The sequence below is a fragment of the Marmota flaviventris genome (genome assembly GCF_047511675.1).
Source record: "Marmota flaviventris isolate mMarFla1 chromosome 17 unlocalized genomic scaffold, mMarFla1.hap1 SUPER_17_unloc_1, whole genome shotgun sequence".
NCBI classification, from domain to species: Eukaryota; Metazoa; Chordata; class Mammalia; order Rodentia; family Sciuridae; genus Marmota; species Marmota flaviventris.
In genome coordinates, this window is record NW_027287693.1 from 939,129 (window position 1) to 948,246 (window position 9,118).

Genomic DNA, 9,118 nt, shown 5'->3' on the forward strand with positions numbered 1-9,118 from the left:
ATTTGACCTATCTTCTCCTTTCCCCACATTTAGGACTGAGTGGGTGTATTAAGTGCTTTAGAAAAATCTCTCAAAGATAGGGCCAAAGTCTTATTCATTTTCACTTTTGTGAGATTATTACCTATTAGCATGGTGCTGGTGCACACCTGTAATCCCAGTGAATAAGAAGTCCGAGGCAGGGGAATTACAAATTTGAGGCCAGCCTGGGGAAATTAGTGAGAACTTGTCTCAAAAATAAAATAAAATAAAAAATGAATAAAATAAAATATAAACTAAATCAATACAATAAAACAAAACAAGACAAAAATACCTAAAACAAAACAATAGAATAAAATACAATATAATAAAGCAAAGCAATAAAATAAAAGAAAATGGACTGGGGATGTAGCTCAGTGTGGAGCACTTGCCTAGCAGGCCCTGGATTCAATCCTCAGTACTACAACAAACAAAACCCACTGTAAGAAATTGCCTTTGCTTCCCACTCCTTAGTTACAGAAGCCATTGGCTTTTCCAACCTGGACTCAGTCATTTTTCTTTGCAGGACACAGGTAAGCATGCCCTTCCTAGCAATTTTCTTTCTTTTCGCCTATGCCTACAAATAGACCAATGCTAGCTTGGGATCATCTATTTATTGTGGTATCTCACTAAAAAACATCAAGGAGCAGCCAGTGTGTGCCAACTTCTTAGCCATTTTCCTTATAGCAAACCCATGAGTACATCTGAGGTATGCTTCTTAAATTTCAAATACTGGAGAAAGTCAGTATTGTTTTCATTACTTTCTAATTGAAATACATTATTGTCAGAGAACTTACCTATATATAATATTCATCCTTCACATTTTTTAAAATTTTTTATTGTTGGTTATTCAAAACATTACATAGTTCTTGATATATCATATTTCACCCTTTGATTCAAGTGGGTTATGAGCTCCCATTTTTACCCCATCATCCTTCACTTTTGAGGAGCATGGAATTTTAAATTTTATATCTCCAAAATTATATTTGTAAGAATTGAACTGAACCTCTTTTCCCCTTTGTCTTCCTGTTTGTTAAAAGTGAATGGCAGGGCTGGGGCTGTGGCTCAGTGGTAGCACACTTGCCTGGCATGTGTGAGGCACTGGGTTCGATTCTCAGCACCACGTATAAATAAATAAAATAAAGATCTATCAACAAGTAAGAAAAAAATTTTTTAAAAAAGTGAATGGAAAACAACTTCTGTTTCTAACACTAGTATCATGGCTGTTGCAGACTATATATATATATTTCTCTCTCTCTCTCTCTCTCTCTCTCTCTCTCTCTCTCTCTCTATATATATATATATATATATATATATATATATATATATATATATTTAATTATTATTAGTTGTTCAAAACATTACAAAGCTCTTGACATATCATATTTCAAACATTTGATTCAAGTGGGTTATGAACTCCCATTTTTACCCTGTATACAGATTGCAGAATCACATCGGTTACACATCCACGTTTTTACATACTGCCATACTAGTGTCTGTTGTATTCTGTTGCCTTTCCTATCCTCTACTATCCCCCTCCCCTCCCCTCCCATCACCTCTCTCTACCCCATCTACTGTAATTTATTTCTCTCCCTTGTTTTTTTTCCCTTTCCCCTCATTTCCTCTTATATGTAATTTTATATAACAATGAGGGTCTCTCTCTATATTTTTTTCCAAGAGAAAAAAATATATAGAAAAGTAGGCAAAATTTAATCTGTTTAAAAGCATCAAGGAACAATTGAGGCAGTGAGGACTTGAGAGGTGAAGATCAGGGAAAAAAAGAAAAAGCAGAGAAGGAACTTGATTTTTTTTTTTGGCACTAGGATTGGAATGAGGGCACCATGCATGCTAGGCAAATGCTCCACCGTTGAACTATAACCCCAGCCCCAGAGAAACTGATTTAGGTGTAGGCTTTTTCATCAAGAAAGTTGAAGATGTAAGTGGTAGAGACCATTGATTATCAAAGAAGAAATAGATCTGGGTGTAGTAGCACATGCCTGTAATCCCAGGGACTTGGGAGGCTGAGGCAGAACATTGCAAATCCAAAAGCCCGCCTCAGCAACTTAACAAGACCCTAAACAACTTAGCAAGGCTCTGAATAAAAATAAGAAATAAAAAGGGCTGGGGATGTGGCTCAGTGGTTAAGTGCCCCCAAGTATAATTCCTGGTACCAAAGAAAAGAAGAAGAAAGAGGAAGAGGAAGGGGGGAGGAGAAGGAGAAAGAAAAGAAATAGAAAATACAAATGCAGTAATCTATTAAAATCCAAACCCCAATCAATACATCTGAATGCCAAGGTGATAGATTTCCTTGCAGCTGAAACACATGAAATCTTTTGGAGGTATTAGGATTGACTTAGGCCTGAGCCTAAGCAACTCCATTTTAAAAACTCCAGTTTGAAACCTGCAGTCTCACAAGGCACACCCACAGAGCCCTCCAGTATGGCCTCAAACAAGTTACTTCCCCTCACCCTGATAAACAGAGTGAAGCCTCTGGCAGGCTGTCCCGAGGGAAAGGCAAGAAGATCAGGATAGAGACCACCAGACCAGATGTTTCTGACCCCAGGTTAAATGGTGTCATGGAGAAATCTGGTGGTAGCTGATCAAGACTGAAAGTAGCGTCAAAAGCCCCCAAATTCAGTATAAATAATAGAACGGATACATAGGGATTCAGCCAGCTGAAACAAGGATGCACTTGAGCTAGAGAGCCTGATGAAAACCTGGACTGACATCCCAGCACTTGTCATCATTTCCTGATTCTCTGCGTGATCCTCACTGCTCTCAAACTCTACCTGGACCTTGGTGAGAGTCGCAGCTTCTCCCTATGACTCTCTGCTCAACCAGTCTTCGACTCCACACCAGGAAAAGCCTGCCTTGGTTCTGGACCTGGTCACCGCGGTCTAAGTGAGTTTGCATCTGCTGGACATAAATCCTAAGGCTTGAGACTTTTGAACTTAGCATGGAGAGGGAATGTCTGTCATAAGCCTGTCATAATTGTGTTTTGCAGTGCTTAGAATTAATCTAGAATTGTTTGCTGTGAATGAATTAATCTAGATTTGTTTACTGTGAATGGATTATGTCTATCGAAGTGCCTAGCATTAAGGATTGTCGTTTTCTTGATTAAGAACCTACAGAGTGAAATTATATTGAGTAATTTGAGTGAATAAAGCATTGAAAGGGGCAGAAGCGTATGGACATTCTTCATTTCTCCTCTTGACTGCATATGTCACAATTTTGCCCCCTCGCCACAGGAGGTAACAATCACACTATGAGCCAAGTTTCTGGGATCCTACCTACCACACAATTCATTTTTCAAAATACAAAGAACTTCAGCCCATTATCCTGACCTTCAGAACAGGTGCAGAAAAAATTATCCAATCTGGATTTTCTGGCTTCCATTTTCTGTCTTCTAATCACAGACAGAGATTATTCCTTTAGTTCCCTTAGCTGCAGGATGAGTTCAGAGGTAACATGTCTTTTTTGAAAGAAGAATGGATGAGGGAAAAACTTTTCTAACTGCTCAGCTAAGTAAGCTATGGGGTGGGACTCCCTTCCTGAAAGAAACTGTCATTCTGCTTTCTGAAGGTGGCAGTGTTAGTTGTTAACGACAGGGTGAGTTGTGTCTGGTTTTATTCAAGGTATACTTTCCTGGTCAGAGAGTCTAGAGACTGGGTTGGGCTGCAGGATGCAGGATCGGGCCCCTCACCACCCCCCATTCCCCTGCCTCCCAGCCCATATTTTTCTTCCTCAGCAGAAATTCTGGCTCAGGCTCAGCTGAGCGGGTGGTGCTCAGTCAGCACCCTGCAGCCAGACAGGTGGGCAGCAGCTCTGTGGTCAGTGCGCCTGCGCTCTGCTGAGCGTGCAGACTCCTGCAGCTCCTGACCACAGCTCCTGACCACAGCTCCTGACCACAGCCTTCCCCTGTGGCTGTCGGGTTGAATCTGAGGCAGATGGTTCTGGTCTTTAGTGAAGGCGGCAGTGGCCGCTCAGAGTTCAGGCCGTCTCAGGGCTCTCACAGCTCTCGGAGCTGCTCTTTCTGGAGGTTAAGAGTGTCATGGCGGTGACCTGTGCTGCAGGCCTGGTGATTGTCTGCTGCTCAGCCTGAATCCAGAGCACGTGAAACTGTCCTTACAGGGACGCAGTGGAACCCTGTCCTGGCGCCCAGCAAGGTTTTCCTGAGCTCCAGGGCTGTTCCAAGGCGCCCGCTGACAGGCAGTATCAGGAGGTGCTGGCCAGGTTGTCTTGGGGGACCGCACAGCCTCACGTTTGCTGCTGTGCTGTGTTATATGGTGCGGTGGCCAAGGGCCAGTCCAGCAGAGGAATGGGGTTTCCATGGCTTCTGCCCCTCTGGTGTGGAAGCATCTGTACCATCTGCTCACTGTCCCTCCTTCCTGACCTGCGGGTGGGGGGCTCATCTGTGCTCCAGGGGAGAGGACACCCAGGTCGGGGGGCCCCCAGCAGCCTCTGAGGACTTGTTTGTTCTTCTCAAGAAAGACTTGAGACGGGGAAAAGGTGTCGCTCTCCCATAGAAATTGTCAGGTGTGGCAGCCTGGTGGAAGTCCTGAACGTGGTTGGGAGCAAACCCTCAGCATTCTGAATCTCACCCTGAATCCCTGTTAATCTCACATAGAAAAAGGTGCTAGGAGATGGCCAGGACCCACGGTGTGAGTGGCAGGGACAGTTCTGGGTCCTTGCACTCTCCGCCAGTTTACATGCGGGTAGTGGGCTCAGGGTGAGCACTCTGGTTCCCCCCTCCCCCCTTCTCTGGGGTACTAATGCAAAATGTCGATGAATTATGTCTTTTTCAAGGCTTTGACTCAGATTTGTACTTTGATATATGAAAGTGAATATCAAGCTTGTTTGCACGGAAATAAGACTGTATATAAAAATGAGTCTGTGTTGTGTCTGATGACATATATTTTATGTTTACCCAACGCTGTGCTAAACTTTGTGCTTGGCTTTGAAATATATATATATATATATATTTACACATGACTTTTTTAGATAAAAAGGAAAGTTTAAAGGTCAAAAAAAAAAAAAAGACCAAAATTCAAAGAAAGCAGCCCAAACATGGGATTTTCTGGCTTCCATATGGAGAGAAAACACTGTGTACACAGGGTACTTGTCCCTCCCAGCCTGCCCTGCTGAAGCCAGGGAGACGCTGGATTTTTAGTGACTGTCCCCTCCAGTGTTCCCAGAGGAAGTGCAGGAAGACACACAGGCCTGGATCCCAAAGCTGCCACCACCTGCAGAAGCTGCTCAGCGGGGAAACTTGCTCCCCAGTAGTCCCCCTTGTGTCTGGCCAGGCCCCTGAGGGACAGCAGACAGCCCTCAGACAGCTCTGGGGAGGGCCTGGGCGGAGGGACTCCTGCCATTGCAGGAGCTCCTAGTGGTCAAACTCTCCACCGCCTGCCCCCACCTGAGCAAGACTAGACACAAATGCTAGCTCACACTCTCACTGCGACAGGGGAGGACAGAGTGTCGCGTGCCAGGCCCAGTGAGCGAGATCTTGGCAAGACTCACAGCTGCACACCTGCAGGACCAGTCCTGTGCTGGCCCACAGCCTATCACCTGTCATCGCTTCCCCCTTCAGAGGCCTGGGGGTGACTCCCCTCTGCCCCCAGCCCTGCCGTTCCCGGCTCCCGCCCTCTGCCCTTCTCCACCCTTGGTGGCACCTGGGGTGCTCTTATTGTGGCCCAAGCCACAGCCCACTTTGTCAGAGATTACCACACCCTCCCCCACCACCACTGCCAGGAGGCATGGGCAGCATGTCCCTGTACTGGAGGTGCAGGTACTGCCAGTTGAACACTGTATGTGTACCCTAGTCCCCAACTGCTCCAGGCCCCAAGACCAGCCCTCTACTTGCCAGCCAGAGGCTGCTCAGCCCTCCACTGTCCTCGCCCCCCACGTCCACTGGACTCCAGCCCACTTGTGCAGCTATTATGACGCCTCTGGAGAGGAGCGCAGCGGGGATGAGGGGGTGCTGCACCAGCTCGACAGGAGGGATCCCTGCCACTGCCATAGCTGCTGACCCTCAAACCCAATGTCTACAACCCTTCCCAGATGATTGGGCAACCTCACTGGGTCAGCTGGTGGACCAGCGGGATTTAGCTCTGCAGCCCCAGTGCCAGGGCTTCACAGTCGCCCCAGGACCCAGGCACACACCAAGTTCACAGTTCAAGGGCCTATCCCGCCTGCATGGGGGGCGGGGTGCGCACACAGACATTGCATGTGCGTGCATCCCGTTGTGACGCAACCCTGTGTTGACGGTTTTCTGCACGTGCCCGCGTTATCTACTCAAACCTTTAAAAGCTGGGTCCTGGCCACGGGTCTGACATTGCCCTTTCGCCTCAAGCCGCGCTGGCAGCAGAAGAAGGACCCTTTGTGCTCAGCTCTGGAATCCCTGATTCCCATCGTCTTCCCTAACCCTTACCGCTGCCATGGGTACTTCTCAGGGTAAGCTTTGTCCCTCAACCCTGCCCCAGCCCTGGCGGGCACAGACCTGCCAGAAGTGTCCCGAATGAAGTCCAGTCACAGAGTCCCCTGACATTACCTACAGTGGTTGGCCACTCTGGCCAGCCCCGCGGCACAACTCCCAGGTTGTCCTGCTGCCATCCTGGAACTGCACATCAGCAGTTGAGCAAAGTGCCTCCTTGCTGCTCGTCCCAGGTCCTGGGAGACCTGGACATTACCTCCATCCTCCACATGCCTGGTCTCCTAAGAAGATGATGCTGTCAGCTGCACCTTTCACTAACTCCTGCAGCCTAGACCACCCACTCGGCAAACAGATGCCTTGTATGGCATAGGAGCAGAGAGCCACTGCTTGCCAGCTTGTAGCACCATGGCATACCCGAGAGCCCTGCCCAGGGAAGACTGTGCTCAGTGCCCTTGGAGACAGTGGCCAAGGGTGGATGAGCAAGTGGAAGGCCCTGCATATAGAGAACATCAGAGGGGGAGCCCATATCACTGGAGGAGCACAATATGACTTTAGGCTCCTGGTGGCCCATAGCCACCTGCCTTCCTTTGTGCCCAGGCAGGGAATCCTCCGCACCCAGAGTTCCCAAGTCAGAGCTGAGATATCCTGGGCCTTCTGTATGAGCTCCTGCTCCAGGAGAAAGGCCATCAGAGCTCCTATAGCTCAACTAGAGGTCTCCAAACCCTGGAGAGGAGGGCTCCAGGCCCACCCAACAGCAAGCTGCCCCAGGGTACTCTTCATCCCCAGGGATAGCAGCCATTATGAAGTCAAACAACAATGAGTGCTGGCGAGGATGCGGGGGAAAAAGGTACACTCAATGGAATATTGCTCAGCACTAAAAAATAATAAAATCATGGCATTTGCAGGCAAATGGATGGCATTAGAGCAGATTATGGTAGTGAAGTTAGCCAATCCTTAAAAAACAAATGCTGAATGTCTTCTCTGATATAAGGGGGGTGACTCAAAATGGGAAAGGGAGGAAGAGTATGAGAAGAAGACTACCACTAAGTAGGGAAGAGAGGTGGGAGGGAAAAAGAGGGAGAAGGGGAGTTGCACAGAAGATGGAAGGAGAACCTCATTGTTATACAGAATACATATATGATGTTGTAATGAGAAAAAGAAAAAAAAGTGTCACATTATATTGGATAGAGAGAAAGGATAGGAGAGGAGGGGAGGAGTAGGGAGGATAGGAAGGGCAGCAGAATAGAATAGACAATATGATTGATGTATGTGCATTCCATGTATGTATTATACATCAAATTGCATTCTACTGTCATGTATGACTAAAAAAAATAAGTAAAAATTTTAAAAAAAGTTGGCAGACTGGAGCTGTCTACTGCTGAGGCCCTGTGAGTACTGTTGGGCTTTGGGCCCTGGTGAGAGAGTAGGAAGTTCCTACTGGAGTCAGATGGAGGCCCCAGATGTGGGGGAAGGGGGACTGTGAAGTCATAATGGTGTTCATGAGGGTGGAACCCAAGGGAGCCACTGGCTGCAGAGCCAAGCCTGTCAAGGTGCTGGGAGAGGGCCTGGGAGGAAGGGCCAAGGAACAGTTGGCAGGCTGTGGAAGAGGGGGACACAAAGTTTGGAGGTAGGAGGGTGTCTCTGGGAGGAGAGAGCAGCGCCCACCCACTTTGGGCGGGGAGGCAGTGCTGGGGTGGTAAGGCAAGGTCTGGCTGAGGCCCACTGATGCCAGAGGCTTGGCCCCTTCCCAGGTAGAGGGGCCCACACATGGGCTGGGGTTGGGGGGCATGGTATAGCTGTCCCAGATGGCCTGGGACTCACCCATCAGAAGGCAGTGGATGTGCTGCGGAGCTTTCTGTTTCTCCCAGTTCAGGTCCTCAGTGGTGACTGGACAGGCCAGTTCCAGAAGTGGTGGCAGCCTCAGAGGTCCCCCTATTGATGTGACGGCAAAGGAAACTTTCATTTCTGTGGCCTACCCGTATTCCCCATGGATGAGCATTTCTTCCTTGGCAATGGCTGTCCCGCTCTGCCTACAGCCACCTTCTCACACTGGGCCTTCTTTGCCATCCATTTCCCTGCAAATGCCATGATCTTGTTACTTTTTAGTGCTGAGTAATATTTCATTGTGTATAAATGCCACATTTTTTAATCCATTCATCTATTAAAGGGCATCTAGGTTGGTTCCACATTCTAGCTATTGTGAATTGTGCTGCTGTAAACATTGATGTGGCTGTGTCCCTGTAGTATGCTTTTCTTAGGTCTTTTGGGTATAATCCAAGAAGGAGAAGAGCTGGGTCAAATGGTGGTTCCATTCCCAGCTTTCCAAGGAATCTCCATACTGCTTTCCAAAATGGCTGCACCAATTTGCAGTCCCACCAGCAATGTATGAGTGTACCTTCCCCCCCCCGCCCCCATCCTCGCCAGCACTTATTGTTGTTTGACTTCATAATGGCTGCCTTTCTGACTGGAGTGAGATGGTATCTTAGGGTGGTTTTGATTTGCATTTCTCTGATTGCTAGAGATGGTGAGCATTTTTTCATGTATTTGTTAATTGATTGTATGTCCTCTTCTGAGAAGTTTCTGTCCAAGTCCTTGGCCCATTTGTTGATTGGGTTATCTGCTTTTTTGTTGTTTAACTTTTTGAGTTCTTTGTACACTCTAGAGATTAGA